Genomic DNA, 19291 nt, shown 5'->3' on the forward strand with positions numbered 1-19291 from the left:
AGATGGTGTCAGGCACAGTATGGATTTGACGGCCCAGATTACACAGCGGAGGAGCAGGGAGAGGTAAAGATTGCAAATGCTGGGGCCCTGCCCAAGCAAGGGGGGCGCACTCGTGGGCGTCGGTACTGGCACTGGGCCCCTCATAGTACAGCGGTGTGTCTGACGGCGGGTGTGCACCACCACCGTCAGAGACACTTGATTGCACTATGAGGGACCCTGTGCCAGTGCCCGCGCCCAAGAGTCGGCCTACCCACCTGTCCAGGGCAACGGCACTCGCACGGTGTCGTGCGCTAGGTGGTGACCCCGGCCATGGGGGGGAGGCAGCACAGTTAGGGAGTTTTAGAAAGTGGCATATGTTGATGTTGGACATTCAGCTGATGCAAAAGGCGAAATAGGTGAAGTCCCAGGAAGAGGTGGACCAAAGCAAGCCATTTTTCTGTCACCCTATGTGTCATCAGGGGAAGGTGGGACAAAATCCTTGGAAACCCATGCATGGTTCATTTTAATGAAGGTTAGATCATCCACATTTTGGGTTGACAGACGGGTCCATTTTTCTGTCAGGATTGATCCAGCTGCACTGAAGACTCTTTCCGATAGCACACTTGCAGCTGGGCAAGCGAGCTCCTGTAAGGCATATTGGGCCAATTCAGGCCAGGTGTCCAGTTTAGCAGCCCAATAGTCAAAGGGGAATGACCTGTGTGGGAGAACATCGATATGGGAGGAAAAGTAGTTTGTAACCATAGTTGACAACTGCTGTCTCCTGTCACTTTCCATCGATGCAGTATTACCAGTTGTGTGAGCGGTATTTGAAAAATCAGTCCACAACATTGTCATGAAACCCCTGTCTCCAACGCCACTTCTGCTGTGTGCACCACGAACACCTCTGCCAAGCTGCCCCCGGCCCGTACGGCTCGTGTGAGAACCATCACCGCTGCTGTGTGCTGGGAATGCCTCAAGCAACCGATTTACCAGAGTTGCTTGTTTATTAACCAATATTAGGTCAAGGTTCTCCTGTGGCATGATGTTTTGTAATTTGCCTTTATAGCGTGGATCCAGGATGCTGGCCAACCAGTAGTCGTCATCGTTCATCATTTTGGCAATGCGGGGGTCCCTTTTTAGGATCCGCAAGGCATAATCTGACATGTGGGCCAATGTTCCTGGTGTCAATGATGCACTGCGAGTGCTGGTTGGAGGAGCACTTTCTGGCAAATCCACATCCCTCCAGTCACGCACAAACCCTGTACCAGACCTTGCCACGCCAACATTTTCACTTGCCCCACGAGATGCATCCTCCTCCCCTAAGTAATCATCCCCATCATCATCCTCCTTCTCCTCTTCTTCCTCCACCTCGTCCAGGAGAGGTCCCTGAGCAGACAATGGCTGAATGTCATCAAGGATTCCCTCCTCCTCTTCTTTCTCATCAACATTGGCTGCAGACGCCTGCTCCTTAAGGTGCGTCAAAGTTTGCATGAGCAGACGCATAAGTGGGATGCTCATGCTTAGGATGGCGTCGTCTGCGCTTACCAGCCGTGTGCATTCCTCAAAACACTGAAGGACTTTACAGAGGTCTTTCAGCTTCGACCACTGCACACCTGTCAACTCCATGTCTGCTCTCAAAGTGCCTGGCCGTGTATCCTCCCACAAATGCATTATGGCCTGCCTCTGCTCGCACAGCAGCTCCACCATGTGCATGGTGGAGTTCCACCTTGTTGCAATGTCGATAATGAGGCGGTGGTTGGGAAGGTGGAGCAATCGCTGCAGCTTCTGCATACGAACGGAGTGTACAGGCGACTGGCGGATGTGCGCGCACAGTCTTCGCACCTTCTGGAGCAGGGCTGTTAACTCCGGATAATTTTTGAGGAAGCACTGCACCACCAGGTTCAAGGTTTGAGCCAAGCAAGGTATGTGGCTGAGTTTTGAAAGGGCTATGGCTGCCACAAAATTACGGCCGTTATCACTAACTACCTTGCCTGCCTCAAGATGTACACTGCCCAGCCATGACTCAGTTTGTCGCTTCAAGTACTCGGCCAGCACCTCGGCGGTGTGTCTGTCGCCCAAACACATCATCTGCAACACAGCCTGCTGACGCTTTCCACTAGCTGCTCGATAGGGGGACACATCGTGTGCAACAGTGGCAGCTGCAGATGGAGTGCTCGTACGACTGCGCTCTGTGGACGAGCTTTCGCTTCTGGAGGAGGAGGAGGAGGGTCGAACGCCTACAGCCAACTGTTTCCTATACCGTGGGCTAGGCAGTACTGTCCCACCACCGCTGTCCCCTGTGGACCCTGCATCCACCACATTAATCCAGTGCGCAGTGATGGACACGTAACGGCCCTGGCCATGCCGACTGGACCATGCATCAGTTGTGAGGTGCACCTTTCCGCTCACTGACTGCTTGAGTGCATGGACAATGCGGTCTTTCACATGATGGTGGAGGGCTGGGATGGCTTTGCGAGAGAAGAAGTGGCGACTGGGTAGGTCATAGCGTGGTACTGCATAGGCCATGAGTTCGCAGAAAGCTGCGCTTTCCACCAACCGAAAGGGCATCATCTCAAACGAGATTAGTTTGGCAATGTGGGCGTTCAAACCCAGTGTACGCGGATGAGAGACTGAGTACTTTCTTGACCTACTCATAGTGTATGGGAGGGTGAGCTGGACTTGAGAGCTGCATATGGTGGAAGTAGCGGTGGACAGGGCGGACTGAGAGAGGGTTGATGATGGTGATGGAATTGTTGTTCTTTCTGATGGCCTAGAATCAGTCTTTCGTTGATATAACAGTGGGATTCCCTGACTGCTGTGGCATTGCACCGACACCTCAACATTTGCTGCTGAGCTAACCGGTGGGCTTACAGTGGGGGAAACAATGTAGCGTTGCTGACTACCTTCGTTGTGATCAGTTGCACATGTGGCACTTGAGGTTTGGTGTTGTGTCCACGCTTGCAAGTGCTTGCTGGTTAAATGTCTAAGCATGCAACTGGTATTCAAATTTTTCAGATTTTTCCCTCGGCTAAAGGTCTTTGCGCACTTCTTACAGATAACCTTGGCCTGATCATGAGGATTTTGTTCAAAAAAGTGCCACACTGCACTCTTCCTACTTTGGCAGACATTTTGCGGCCTAGCACGCTGTGATCTTTTGACCCTCTGGACAAGCTGTCCAGCAACTCTTTTGATGTTTGGAACCTGTCTTTGGAGTGCTCCGGGCCTGCCAGATAACAGCTGTTGCGATGTCGATGTCTGCTGTGGATGCTCCGCATCTGAGCTATTGGAAGCAGCACCCTCTTCCCCCAATGGATGCCAATCTGGGTCAACAACTGGGTCAGCCATCACCTCCTCTTCTATGTCATGTGCACCTTCCTCTGTGTCACCGTGTAGTGTATGGTGGTATAGTGTGCGGGAAGGGGCACCTGAGTCTCATCAGGGTCAGAATCTGGCTCTGTACACTGCGAGGACAATGTAGTGCTCTGAGTGAATGTACCAGCAGAATCATCCATCAGCGGCTGTGCATCAGTGCACTCCATGTCAGATTCATCTTGGCCTGGGTAATTCACCATTTCACTTGATAATCCAGGCATGGTATGTGAAAACAGCTCCATGGAGTAATCAGTAGTATGTCCTGCGTCATCCTTCAATCTTGGTTGGGGTGAAGGACACAAGGAAAGGTGTGGTTCATGAACATGAGCCTCCAATGACGACTCAGTGCTTTTACTTTTTACAACTGAAGAAGAGGAGGCGATAGAGCTGGAGGCTGAGTCAGCAATGTAAGACAAAACTTTTTCCTGATGCTCTGGCTTTAAAAGCGGTTTGCCAACTCCTAGAAAACTAAGCGTTCGAGGCCTTATGTAGCCAGACGATGACGCAGGCTCAACACCTCCTGCATTCGGTCCTATTTTGCTCTTGCCACTACCATCAGATACACCACCAACACGATCATTACCAGCTGCCAACCCCCGCCCAATTCCACGGCCTCTTCCACCAGCCTTCCTCATTTTTGGTAGAAATGTAGACAAAATCCAACAAACTATATAGTAATGTAAAACAAGGTACAAGGTGTCTATAGGACAGGGGAGATTTTGAATTTCTGCAGACACTTGTGGACACTGGACACTTTTGGATTGTGTGAGGCCCACTGAGTATCTGAGCGCTCTGTCACAGGCTCGATGGCAGAGCTGTGACCAAAGTGACTAGAGGATAAGGGAGATTTTTAATTTCTGCACACACTTGTGGACACAGGACACTTATGGATTGTGTGAGGCCCACTGAGTATCTGAGCGCTCTGTCACAGGCTCGATGGCAGAGCTGTGACCAAAGTGACTAGCGGATAAGGGAGATTTTTAATTTCTGCACACACTTGTGGACACTGGACACTTATGGATTGTGTGAGGCCCACTGAGTATCTGAGCGCTCTGTCACAGGCTCGATGGCAGAGCTGTGACCAAAGTGACTAGAGGATAAGGGAGATTTTTAATTTCTGCACACACTTGTGGACACTGGACACTTATGGATTGTGTGAGGCCCACTGAGTATCTGAGCGCTCTGTCACAGGCTCGATGGCAGAGCTGTGACCAAAGTGACTAGCGGATAAGGGAGATTTTTAATTTCTGCACACACTTGTGGACACTGGACACTTATGGATTGTGTGAGGCCCACTGAGTATCTGAGCGCTCTGTCACAGGCTCGATGGCAGAGCTGTGACCAAAGTGACTAGAGGATAAGGGAGATTTTTAATTTCTGCACACACTTGTGGACACTGGACACTTATGGATTGTGTGAGGCCCACTGAGTATCTGAGCGCTCTGTCACAGGCTCGATGGCAGAGCTGTGACCAAAGTGACTAGAGGATAAGGGAGATTTTTAATTTCTGCACACACTTGTGGACACTGGACACTTATGGATTGTGTGAGGCCCACTGAATATCTGAGCGCTATGTCACAGGCAGAAATTGGCTAGTGTATCACAAACTACAAGGTGTATGTAGAATTGGGCAGAATTGGAATCTCCCTAGAGTGCAGGTCTGTAAGAACGGAACATGTCCTCGACTTATTCTCACAGAGTGACTCACTGATAGTTTCACTGTGGCTGTGATAACAGCCATTACACGGTACTGTGTGAGGAGCGTACACCACTGTATGGTGTGAAAAAATGCACGCTCAGTACCTCAGCAGGACAAAAAAAAAAATTGTGATTGCTTTTAAAAAAGCAGTTTGCGGAGCAGTGGGTAAACAGCAATGCAGGAATGTCAGGAAGCCTTAGAAGGCAGCCCAACAACCAACACCACTGATACACCACTATATAGCCTCCCCTTGCACTGCACAGTGACTGGTGTGTTGTACAGGCAAAATCGCTAGCAGCAGAAGCAGTTTTTTTTCTTCTTCTCAGCAGGACAAAAAAAAAAGTGTGATTGCTTTTAAAAAAGCAGTTTGCGGAGCAGTGGGTAAACAGCAATGCAGGAATGTCAGGAAGCCTTAGAAGGCAGCCCAACAACCAACACCACTGATACACCACTATGTAGCCTCCCCTTGCACTGCACAGTGACTGGTGTGTTGTACAGGCAAAATCGCTAGCAGCAGAAGCAGTTTTTGGTGTCTTCTTCCCTGCCTAACGCTCTCCCTACAGAATCAGCAACCTCTCCCTATGCTAAGATCGGCAGAAGTAAGATGGCGGTCGGCGTGCATGCCATTTTATAACCCCTGTGACGCCCACCAAAGCAAGCCAATCACTTGCATACCCTTCTGAAAGATGGTGGTGACCCGTGCCTAGGTCATCACGTTGCCCACAGTGTCCGTGGATCCTGATTGGCTGAAAAAGAGCGCAAAACAAACTTTTGAAACGCGACTTTGGCGCGTAAGTCGCCGACCTCGTGGCCGACCTCATCCTAGGGTCGGGTTTCGTTTCATGAAACCCGACTTTGCCAAAAGTCGGCGACTTTTGAATTTTTTCGACCCGTTTCGCTCAACTCTAGTTGGGAGCAATTTTTGGAGAGGACTATACTCTGGAGAATGATATATGGGGGCCACCATACACTGGAGCATTCCAAAGGTGGACATCAGACACTGGAGCAACATTTACAGGGCCCATTATACACTGGAGCATTAGAAATGGGGCACATTATATATGGAGCATTATTTGGGCACATAAGACACTTGAGCATCATCCATGGGGCCCATCATATACTGGAGCATTATAAATGGGGCAGATTATATATGGAACATTATTTGGACCAATCGTACACTAGAACATCATCCGTGAAGCCCATCATATGCTGGAGCTTTCCAAATGGGGGACATCAGACACTGGAGAAGCATTTACAGGGCCCAGTATACACTGGAGCATTAGAAATGGGGCCCATTATATATGGAGCATTATTTGGGCCCATAAGACAGTGGAGCTTCCATAGGGACCAACATATACTGTAGCATTATGTGGAGCTCATCATATACTGTATCAAACATTATATGGGACCAATGATTCTGTATGGAGAAATATATGGGCCTCATTACTCTGTATGGCGCACTATGCGGTGGCCATAATACTGTATGAAGTAATATACTGTCCGTTTTTGGAGCTATTGGAGAATTTAAAATGGATATCAGTCATGTGATTCACTGTTTTCCCGCCGCTCTTCCGTTCCGCCATTACCTAGCAGCAGTGTACCACCTCTGCACGGTGGACCCCGGGCTGCGAACGCACTCTCTACTATTTTATAATCTGGTGTGTTCTGCCAGCCCTAACACACAGTCTAAGACTACTCATCTGTGCATATGCATAAAGTGCCCTATAAAAGGAAAATTCCTATGTGCAAGATTGCAAGGCTCAGTGGCCATCCAAATAACCCCACATTATGGTCCTGAGTTCCTATCATTCAGCCATCAGTGCATATCACAAAAAAGTTTTCTTACTCATAGTGGTAAACCTGGGGTCCCGCCAATGCCCCTACGTATTTCGCACACACAGGGCTTCCTCGGGGGTCCATATGGCTACTTGTGAGGCTGAGGGGATCCTAGTATCGGTATGGATTGGAAATCGGTGCGCACGACCATTAAGCGCCGGCGCATGCGAAGTGGACACGGCTGTCCCGCCGCGTCACTTCCGGCCATCCCGGAAGTCGGCGCACGTCATGGGAACCCGACACTACCCCGACACCGTGAGGATGCCTTTCACAATGCGGCAGGTGCGTCCACCGCACAGACGCAGGACAATGCATGCCATTACTTTTCACAATACCAAGCATATATCATAGACGCAACCATTGTTGTTTAGGGCGCAACTGCAGGCAGCAAGCAACAAAATCAAATAAGTTACATACAGTCTGTAAAGACCTTCATTATGTTGTAGGATTCCTATTTTCTCATCTCCATTATAGTGGACCACCCTCAAGGTCCATACTCCTCCTGCCTCAACAGCAAAGTGTTCTGGTATGCTAAGGGTGCTGTGCAGACCAGGAAATTTAATCTGCCTCAAGTGTCCCACTCCTCAGACTGTCCTACAGGTTTCTTCTGGTCAGTCAATCTCTAGTCAGCCCACTGGGATGGGGAAAATATAATCCCCTCACATGTTTTCTGGCTGGTTCGCTGACAGGTGACTGTACTCTGAGGCACTCTCTGGAACTCTGACTGGATTAACGGTTATAGCTATTTTTAATACACCCAGAGGCTCCAGCCACCAAACCATTCGCCTAGCACTGTCACATTGGGGAGTCTAACTTCTTTCTAACTAGGCTGCTGCACTAAGTATTGATTTACAGTGATAATAAGACAAATCCCTACATGAAATAATACTAAACTTCAATAGCAAATCAAGTACACAGAGTAATAGTAATACCGAACTCTAGGGTATTACACCAGTGCTCACATGTACTGGCTTCCATTGACTATCCATAAAGTGATTGCAGCAAATCATGTGTTTCCATGGCAGCCACAGTCTGGTAAAGGTCACTGTTGCTGCCATTTTGGTGTCGTATTATACTCACCCAAAGGCTGATCTTTCAAGGATAGTGAGATTTTCAATACATAATGCAATACCGTTGTTTTGCAATATACTGTACACTATAAGTCATCGGACAATGGGAAAAGAATAAAAACAAGTATATATGAATAAATATCTAAAAATTGTAATCACCCCCTTTTATCATTCATTTTTTCCAGACATATTTGGTATCATACATACATAAGAGCTGCACATTAAACACAGCAGAGAGAATAAGACTATGTGCATATGTTGAGTAAATAGATGCAGAAATTTCTGCATCTCTTGGCAGGAAAAATGCAGCTGCAAAAACGCCCGTTTATGATGTGTTTTTGCCTGTGTTTGTGCTTTGTATTTTTGTCCAACTTTTTTGACTGATTTGAGTGAGAGAATTGACACGCTGCAGATTATTTTCTACACCAAATCTGCAAGTCAAAAATGCTAGCAAGTCTGCATGGCAAAAAAAGCAACAACAAACACACTAAATTTGCAAACTGTGCAGAATCTCTAAGAATCAAATGGCCAGAATTGTAGTTTTTTGGGGAACCTCGTTTTCCTAAAAAAATACAATAGTAAGTGATGAAAACATTATATCTACTACAAAGCGGTAATAATAAAACTGTCAGCTTGCTACAGAAAAAAATCCTTTACAGTGCTCCATCTATGAAAAATAAAAACGCTATAGGGTCAGAAAATTATTACAGTGACCTAATTTTTTTTTTTTACACACTGTTATTTTTTTTCTTCCTTACTTTAACTCCCTACTGACATGTGACTTACAGTAATGCCATATGCCCCTGATTGACTTTGATGTGGGATCGCAAGCTGAGCCCGCCTCTTTTCCGGCAGATGATGGCTGTGATATTCAGCCACCATCTAGCTGTTAATCTGTTAAATACAACTATCAATCCTTGACAGAGGCATTTACTGCATGCCAGCAAAGAGTGCTCATAATCTTATACAGCAAAACTGTGGTATTGTTTAAATAGTACAAGCGATCAGATGATCGCAAGTTCAAGTACCCTAAAGAAACTAATAAATTCAGTAGAAAGTGAATAAAATGTTTTTAAAATTTGAACAAATATAAAATTTCAAAACACTCAACTTTTCCCCATTAAAAATAAATACATATTACTTTGTCTGTAAAAATCCGATCTATCAAAATATAAAATTAAACCGTCCGACTTGTAAACAGCTGCAACACTGCAGATAAATGGAATAAGAAGCAATCAAAACATTATCTACCGTATACCCCAAAATCGTATCAATAAAAATGTTGACTCAGGGTACAAAAAATAAACCCTCACACAGTTCCATTGATTAAAAATTGAAAATGATACAGATCTTTTAAAATTGCAACATAAGCTAAAGTAATTTTACTGTATATTGAACACTGTGAATAAAGACTCCAAAAAACAATTGTGGAATTGTGCTTTTTTTCAATATTTCCACACTTGGAATAATTTTTCCACTTTCCAATATATCACATGATAAAATCATTAGTGCCATTCAAAAGTACCACTGTCCTGCAAAGAAAAAAGCCCTCGTGAGGCTATGTGAATGGAAAAGTAAAAAAATTTGGCTCTTGGAAGCAGGAGATGAAAATACAAAAAAGAAAAATAGCCATGTCAGGAAGAAGTTAATAAAAAAATCTACTTAAGTTTGGCATTCGGGTAATTTTACTGACATAGGGAATCATTTATCAGAGTTATTTTTATTTGTTTTCCCGGTTTTTAAATACATTGTTTAATAAAATGAATGATGTCATTCCAACTACAACTTATCCCTCCAAAAAAAAAGTCCTCAGAAAAAAAAGATAAAGCGCAAAAATGAAAAATTGCCCTGGAGTAAAAATATGCAACAGGCGTTGCACTCATATTTGAAATTTTTTTTCCCAAAATTTATTTAACTTCCTTCTTCAGTAGGGTTAGGTTCATGTCTATATCAATGAGATAAAAGGCAGATTACATATATTTATTATGTTCTGAAGTAGTGTCCACAAAAATAAATGATCTCCGAGTGATTATGTTAAGCATTTCATAAAACTAACTAAAGTAGACATTAAATTTACATAATTAAGAGATAATTAGTATGGTTTATACACTGTACTTTTATTACTTCCTTGCTCATTTTTTCAAGTTATTACAATTAAGACTTTTACATAACGTAAAATAGTTACTGATCCTGTAAATCACTAGTTGTGGAGCGGTCATTAAAATATCATTAATGTTATTCATTTACGGGACAAATTTTCATTTTCCACCAAAGATTGTTTGGCATTTCTTAAGAAATATATGCAATAGGCTTTCTTCTCACAATAGATGTATGTGATATGAGATGACATTGACTACCTTAGCAGTATTCTCCCATAATTATATTTATTTTTTGATGTGGAAGTGTGTGCAGCTAATTTCCCAAATCGCTTATCGTCTTGTGGGCAAATACTGATGATGAAAACATAATTTTCCTTTTCATAGCATGCTGCATTATCTCTCTGTTTCAGACTGTTATCCAATTCCCCCTACTGCTGGGTGCAAGTAGAAATTGTATAGAGAAAATAAAAAATAGTAAGACCTTGCAGAGAATACAAGTTTTAATAAAGGAATGAAACAACATTTAAGATAAGATTGCCAATTTTATGTGTGTAAGATTCTAGCAAATTATCTTTATTTTTCATCATCCAAAGCACTAATAAAATGTGAGGAATTTGGGAAATAGTTGTGGGATAAATCCTAAAATCTGGATTCTGGATTAAAAAAAGAAAACCCAAGCTACAATTTCTCCTTTCATTTATATTTCATGAGATCTTTCCACTATTTGAAATACATGTATATACAGCTACAGTTCAGCTTTGTTCACCAGGTGATCTGATTTAATTAACTCTAATAATTTGATTTAATAGGATACAGAAATTATTAAATCTTTTAAAATTCAAAGTTGCTCGCTCCAATGAATTGTTCTAAAAATGAAATTATTAATATGTAAGAGTCCGAGGTGTTCTTAGGTCATGTTGAACTTGATAGGGAAACCATGATTCTATGGGGTCCCTTCATACCCTCATACTCATACACCATATTTTCATATTCCTATAAAATTAGCTGACTACAGGAATCAACTCTCACCTTAATCTTGTTATTCTGTGCTCTTACCTCTATGACACTTATGATTCATGTAGCTTAAGGATATATCAGTAATTCCACGTAGCACTAATGGGTACAGAGTCTTAGAACTACAGATAAAGGGGCTATGAACACTTAGTAAGACAGGTTAATGAGGCTAATGAGGGTAATATTAGAGTATTGTATAACAACCAACCTGTATTAACCTTTTTTCTGGAAATTCCCGAATGTATCTAATAATTAACGGCCGAATACAATCTGATTGGTTAACGAATATGAATATGATTGGTTGAAACCATTTATGCTTACTGTTGAATAATCAATTGTCCAATGAAATACGATGATGTAATGTAACCGCCTACTCAAATGAGCATATAAGCTACCTAATTAAATTAGGAATTGGTGACATCCTACAGATACATACCCTGTCTCTGTGTGTGTTTGTTCACCACTACTCGAGTAGGCCTCAAACCAAAATCTGGCAACCCTCCAGCATATCGATCTCCCATTGAGAGATAAAGATCAAATCACAGACTCTTCAAACTGCTTTGAAGCTCATTAACAAAAACGCAGGCTTAGAAATGTTAAAGTGACCTGAACATATGTCTCAGGAAGACTGGTATGTTTTTGTTTTGCTTGAAAGGAATGCTTCGCTAAATAAGGACAGTTGAATTGATCAGACATTTTTCTGGCAATGGACACCACTTTACTCAAGCAGGTGAATTCTGCACAAATAAATTCAGGACATGTGCCATACAAAGGGCTTGAAGCTACTTTGCCCAAACGTACAGTGGGGAAAAAAAGTATTTAGTCAGTCAGCAATAGTGCAAGTTCCACCACTTAAAAAGATGAGAGGCGTCTGTAATTTACATCATAGGTAGACCTCAACTATGGGAGACAAACTGAGAAAAAAAAATCCAGAAAATCACATTGTCTGTTTTTTTTTTCATTTTATTTGCATATTATGGTGGAAAATAAGTATTTGGTCAGAAACAAAATTTCATCTCAATACTTTGTGATATATCCTTTGTTGGCAATGACAGAGGTCAAACGTTTTCTGTAAGTCTTCACAAGGTTGCCACACACTGTTGTTGGTATGTTGGCCCATTCCTCCATGCAGATCTCCTCTAGAGCAGTGATGTTTTTGGCTTTTCGCTTGGCAACACGGACTTTCAACTCCCTCCAAAGGTTTTCTATAGGGTTGAGATCTGGAGACTGGCTAGGCCACTCCAGGACCTTGAAATGCTTCTTACGAAGCCACTCCTTCGTTGCCCTGGCGGTGTGCTTTGGATCATTGTCATGTTGAAAGACCCAGCCACGTTTCATCTTCAATGCCCTTGCTGATGGAAGGAGGTTTGCACTCAAAATCTCACGATACATGGCCCCATTCATTCTTTCATGTACCCGGATTAGTCGTCCTGGCCCCTTTGCAGAGAAACAGCCCCAAAGCATGATGTTTCCACCACCATGCTTTACAGTAGGTATGGTGTTTGATGGATGCAACTCAGTATTCTTTTTCCTCCAAACACGACAAGTTGTGTTTCTACCAAACAGTTCCAGTTTGGTTTCATCAGACCATAGGACATTCTCCCAAAACTCCTCTGGATCATCCAAATGCTCTCTAGCAAACTTCAGACGGGCCCGGACATGTACAGGCTTAAGCAGTGGGACACGTCTGGCACTGCAGGATCTGAGTCCATGGTGGCGTAGTGTGTTACTTATGGTAGGCCTTGTTAAATTGGTCCCAGCTCTCTGCAGTTCATTCACTAGGTCCCCCGCGTGGTTCTGGGATTTTTGCTCACCGTTCTTGTGATCATTCTGGCCCAACGGGGTGGGATTTTGCGTGGAGCACCAGATCGAGGGAGATTATCAGTGGTCTTGTATGTCTTCCATTTTCTAATTATTGCTCCCACAGTTGATTTCTTCACTCCAAGCTGGTTGGCTATTGCAGATTCAGTCTTCCCAGCCTGGTGCAGGGCTACAATTTTGTTTCTGGTATCCTTTGACAGCTCTTTGGTCTTCACCATAGTGGAGTTTGGAATCAGACTGTTTGAGGGTGTGCACAGGTGTCTTTTTATACTGATAACAAGTTTAAACAGGTGCCATTACTACAGGTAATGAGTGGAGGAAAGAGGAGACTCTTAAAGAAGAAGTTACAGGTCTGTGAGAGCCAGAAATCTTGATTGCTTGTTTCTGACCAAATACTTATTTTCCACCATAATATGCAAATAAAATGAAAAAAAAACCGACAATGTGATTTTCAGGATTTTTTTTTCTCAGTTTGTCTCCCATAGTTGAGGTCTACCTATGATGTAAATTACAGACGCCTCTCATCTTTTTAAGTGGTGGAACTTGCACTATTGCTGACTGACTAAATACTTTTTTTCCCCATTGTAAGTGAGACAGTATATTGCACATATTGTCGCTTGCGACAATGCCCAATTGCAGTTGGCGGGGAGCCATCCAGCATGAGACTTGCTGTTTTATGCACAGCAATAGCTCGTCTGCGTAGGGCTTTTGTCACCGAGGTTCTCAAGCTACAAAATTGCTCTTGAGCTGTTCACAGAAGAAACAGATATTTCTTCTGTGGATCTATTGGTCGCATATCACTTTCACTGTGCATTGCAAAAACCAATGCCATTCTCTTCTGAAGACATCACCTCCTCGGCACTCTGATCTGGTTGCCAAGTCTTGTGCATCATACAATCATAACTCTGAGGAATGCAATTTATTTAGATCTAAGACATGTTTTTGACTAACTTTTGGCTTCTAAATCCAAAAGTGGTTCATTTGTTTCTGTCACAAAAACTTTTTAAGCTACAGGATATCCTCCCTTTATCTCCAAAACCATACAAAATGTACATACAATTGAAACTAATTAAAAAAATAACCTATATGTATTATTTATTTAAAGCTATTTTATTCATACAAATGATAGATTGCTATTGTAAGTCTAATTGTATGCAAGTAGTCGCCTGTTGCTCCAACAATATCCAGCCATCATATGTACATTCCATCTACCCTAATACCATTCCTCCATGACCATCAAATCTTGTTGAAATCATTCACTTTGCTAATCACTGACTGCACCAAGGTTTTAAGGAAAGTTAGAAAGATTTCTAAAAATGCGGAAAATGCACATCGATGTTCAAGTTGAAATTAAACATTTTGTACCTCTCCAAGAGTTTCTAGACAATTTCTGTTCAATTTTTTGAGCAAGTATTTCAAAGAAAGTCCTTGACAAGGTCTTTGAATGATAACCATGAATTCTTTTAGAGTTCTGGCATTGTCCCAATGAAATGTTCATCTTTGATGAGCTGCCGAATCTGTGGGCCATCAAACGCAACAGACTTTATTTCTTAAAATTACATGCTAGAAAATGTCCGAATGAGATACTTGAAATAGTCTCCTTCAGCGGGCAAAGCTTTAATGCCAAGGTTTGAGGTAAGATCTCAGAGACCAATTCAGCTACATCTAATGCTTCTCATGAGGTTTGTTGTCCCACATGCACAGAAAACAAGGATACTTGGCGTATAGAAGTTTTTGACCAAAAAGTAAACATACCATTTTATGGTCAAGACAGATGACCCAATTGTGTTTGTAATATTGTAGTAACTAATTGACTTTCTTTATGTCTCTGTATTTTTACAAAGAGAAACTAAGCAGCTAATTGGGACTGCACCAAATAAATTGCCATTGTAGAGGAGGACACAATTTATGATCCACTTTGAGCAATTGATGAACAGTTATCATTCATTTGAGTTATGGATTGGAATTCCCAATTCCTAAATTCAACCATCTTTGTTATGGCAATACACAAAGCCACTGTCACTTCTAAACTATTGCTGAAATGCAGTTTCTCTGGATCAAAAGAAGGATACCTTTGTTCATTTCTCAAGCAAATTAGTCTCATGCAGTCTTGATGCTAGGATCTGAGGCCTTTTTGATAGTCCCAAATCTCATGCCAAATCAATGAACTCATGCTGGTTAAATCCCTTAAGAACTGAGTGACCTTCAATTTCAAAATCTTCATCATTGCTGTCGCTTTGTTCTTCAGAATAATGCTGTTCTTGGAAATAGGATAGTTCAAGGAAAACTTCACTGGGATTTCAGTTGAATGTACTGGTTGTATAGCTGATGGTAGACTAGGATACTCTATTTTTATATTTATTTTTCCTGTTATATTGCAAAGTTTTCACTTTACTAAAGTAACAGTCACTGGAATGATTTATCTTGCCAAGCAATAAGTATACCACATAGCATCTTATCACATGTCCCCTACATTGATATCTGTAAACTTTCAACACACTACTTCGACAGGGCCACAATCTGTGGCAGTATCAGGATGTTAGTCTGATGCTGCTGGTACAGCTCCAGTCATTGCCGCTGCTTCAGCAGGTGCAGCTCCTGCTGTTATGTGAAGACCAACTACTTCAGTAGCTCCTCCATAGTGTCCACGGGCTTCTGACTTGTAACTTTGCAGGCTTAATCATGGACATTATCAAAATCATCCAAGCAAAGTATCTAATAACTATATCTGAAATGATCAATAATATACTAATATTGGACACTCCACCACAGTATAAATCCTATAAGAGACTAGGTGTACCAAACCAGAATGTAAAAAATTATAAAAGTTTATTATAATTCGCATAAAGATAAACAATACATGAAAACAAAAGGTTAAGGCAAGGGCACATGGTGTCAAGGGAACTACACATTCACAAACATATTAAACAGGCATATTGAGTCAAAAGTATTAATGGTATCGCTTGAGGTTCACAGACAATAGTATTCCCCCATAAATCACTAGTATACAATGTTATATATACATGGGGAACTAACATCAGATATCTAATAGGAACACCAAAATTATCAGATATATGTATGTGCCATAGTTATTACCCAGGGATAGCAACAGTAGCCATATTGTACAGACATAAATAAAAATAGAAAGTAATACAGTCTGCATGAGCACTATCCTAGAAAAACATAACATAAAAAAAATCAAAACAATTGTCTCACCCATGGTAACCTGTGTGAATGTGCAGGCCAGCAGCAGCCCCTCATGGACATGCAGGAGGTGCCTTAGTTCACACTGCCCACATTCTCCATCATAAGTAAGTTAGCGGTTTTCTCGTCCGTTCAACATAATCGTCTTCATTTTCAGTGTCACAAACTAAATCCAAAATTTTATCCTCAGGTTCACAGCCGGAATGTCCATATCAGTCAACTGCATCACTGTATCAGTTGTGGGTGCATCAGTGGCTTTGCATTCTCTGGCTATGGCTTGTGTTCAATCTCACACAGACCTGTCCTACAGAGGTAAAATATAACTTTTAATAAATAAATTTGGCCAAAGAATGAATGGCATAGGATATAAAAATATTCTTTACTGACAACATTTTAAAAACAAAATAAGAAGAAAAGGTACAGGAATGATGAATGAAGGACTGTACAACCATAGGAAACCACTTAGAAATTAATACCGACCTAATGTGTACCTGTTTTCACATACCCTACTAAACCCCAATAAGTAATTTAATAGTAAGCATGCACTATACCCTAATGTAAATAAGTGACAATATGGTATACAAATATAAAGAATATGCTGCCACCAAAGACAAATACTAAAGCCAAGATACCACAATGATCCATGTGAACATTTCATATTCACATGGTTTGAAAGAGCATGAAAACATACCAGAGGTCTGGTGAGTGGCATTCCCCGGACGTCCCTCTGCCCCAATGCACGCTTTGCACTGCTTCTTTGGGAGGCGTGAGTAATTGTGTTAAGAGAATTTTTTAAATTTATCTATTAAGTTATATTTTATCTCCAATTTGCTAATGCTAATGATTCTATTTGGAGGATTTACCCATTGCTTATCTCTGTCCTACAGAGAGCTCCGGTTCTGATGTTTGCAAACCAAAAATTGACACTCCCATATCTTATCTGAAAGTTTAAAAGAGAGTCGTGGACATGGGCCACTCCCAAGACTTGGAGTGGAGGGAGAGATCTGTCCCACTACCATCTTACAGATTTCCCCAAAAATAATAGCGCATATCAGGTTTTCTTAAATCTGACCTTGCCAAATAGTTTGACCAAATCCACACTTTCTTTTATTTTGCTTTATTACCACAGCTCTGACTATAATTACAAAACTCTCTTGTGGGTTTAGTATGTTTTATGCACTTCCTGGGGTAAACATAACTATCCTTGTATATGATTCCCCTCACTGCCTCACAATAGGCATAATGTTAAGTACCAACACTTGTTAACCTACAGATTAGAATTAAAGAGACACGTCTAAGACAGATTGCATCACTTCCATAGGTACCAATGTTCATACAGTCAGGAACCATATATATATATCCGATATATAGGCATAATGGTAATTAGTAACACTTATTACTCCACAGATTGGTATTAAAGAGACGTGTTTAAGACAAATTGTGTTAATTCCATAAATTCCAATTTTCTTGACGGCAGAAGTCCCATATATACAATCCAAAAACTCGGCGAATTAATAATGTAGAAAAAATTCCTGTCTATAAGCCATAGTGTTCAATATGAACAAGCAGTATGGCCCTTGATTAAGCAACTTTCTACACATATCACCACACTGAAAAGGTCTATTTACTCTTTCAATAGCTTGAATTTCTATGGCAAAGTAATTTCATGAATGAAATTGAGTAAAGTCTGATGAAATGGCCTACATACTTTGGTCAGTTTTAGCAATGTCTGACAAGAGTCTCCTAATGCAAGTTTATAATGTTCAGGACCTATAACCAGCATATAAAATCTGACATGATGTGCATTTCGCTAAATATATTGCATATTTCAGTTAATGTAATGTTTGATTTTATAATGCTTGTGTGTTGTGCAAGAGTCAAAAAACTGTGATTTTCCTGAATATCGATATTTCATAATTTGAACTGAGCTAAATGATGGCCAAGTGAACTGGAGAGGGAAGGACAAAATTAAAAAAACACAGCCAAAAACCTTTAATACACTCCTCATCACTCACTTGTCCTAGCTGCAGCTCCTGGATACCCGCTGCTTACCTTGGAAACTGGCGTACATGCAGGTTTCCAAGGTAAACAGCGGGTATCCAGGATTCGCGCGGCTCTTAGATACCCGATGTTTACCTTGGAAACCAGCCTGTACGCCGGTTTCCAAGGTAAACAGCGGGTATCCAGGAGCCGCGGCTCCTGGATACCCGATGTTTACATTAGAAACCAACATCCAGCGTCGCTGGTCCTGATCGCTGGAGGGGCTGTCTTGTGACAGCTCACCAGCGATCAGCCTAACGATGTCCCAGCGATCCCATCTTGTCGGATCGTTGGTGAGATCGCTGGGACATCGTTATGTGTAACGGGGCCTTAAGACTTCTCTATGCTTGGTCTAGGTTAGAAGTCCTGTTCTAGAGTGAAGACAATAGTGCGTGTATGTGGAAAGAATAGGCCTTAAAGACAATAACAGCAGGCATCAAAGGCAGCATGGGTGTCAGGACAGGTGAGTGACTAGCTTTGGTTTTTACAATCTGTGGCTATTATGATCTAGGGTCTAATGAGACCACAGAGCATCATAGAAAATGCAAATTGAATTTTCTGGTAAAATTTGTGCAATTTGATTGATTTGAATGTTGTCAGATCAGCTCATCTTTCATTATGAAAATCACTGCAATTTGAATGTGCCCGACAACAGGTGTTCCAAAGCAGACCTGCACAGTAGATTGTGTAGATCTAAACTTTTTTTTCTATTTTTTGATAACCACATGAATTTTCCCTGGCCATAGAGGAAGTATAAAAAAATGCCTGCTAAGCACACAACCAGGAAGGCAAATAGACCGCAGTACTGTTGTATCACTTATACTTTTTTTTAACTGTGCTCATTCTTCTCTTGCTAAAAGCTTCATCCAAAAATGCTACTTTGGTGGGTAGATACACACTGTGACAGAGTCACTGGTGAAGTAATGAAAGGGAGATATGTGTTGTCACGCTTGTGCCTTGGCTGATTGGCGCGAGCCAGGGGGTTGTGGCCCCACGGTGCCACAGTCCAGACTACCCTGGAAGGGGCATGACTAAGACAGCTGCCTTGGTCTTCTCTGGAGCCTCCATTGGTGAGGTCAGGGTTGTGCGGCAGGCAGCTGCCAGGTGCCACTCCAGGGTGGTGTCTGGCTGTGCCTGCTGATCCCACTCGGGGACAA

General features: G+C 42.3%; 1 long non-coding RNA gene across 1 annotated transcript in view; it reads left to right on the top strand.

The window, feature by feature from the left end:
* LOC141059165 (uncharacterized) overlaps positions 1-19291 on the top strand; it is a 192771-nt gene that overhangs the window by 62507 nt on the left and 110973 nt on the right. Inside the window, exons 2-3 of the long non-coding RNA XR_012222394.1 lie at positions 16285-16406; positions 18491-18597. This is a non-coding gene — a long non-coding RNA (uncharacterized lncRNA). The remainder of the gene's footprint in view (positions 1-16284; positions 16407-18490; positions 18598-19291) is intronic.

The sequence above is a fragment of the Dendrobates tinctorius genome, unplaced genomic scaffold (assembly GCF_039654945.1).
Source record: "Dendrobates tinctorius isolate UK_male_01 unplaced genomic scaffold, ASM3965494v1 ptg000224l, whole genome shotgun sequence".
Lineage (NCBI taxonomy): Eukaryota > Metazoa > Chordata > Amphibia > Anura > Dendrobatidae > Dendrobates > Dendrobates tinctorius.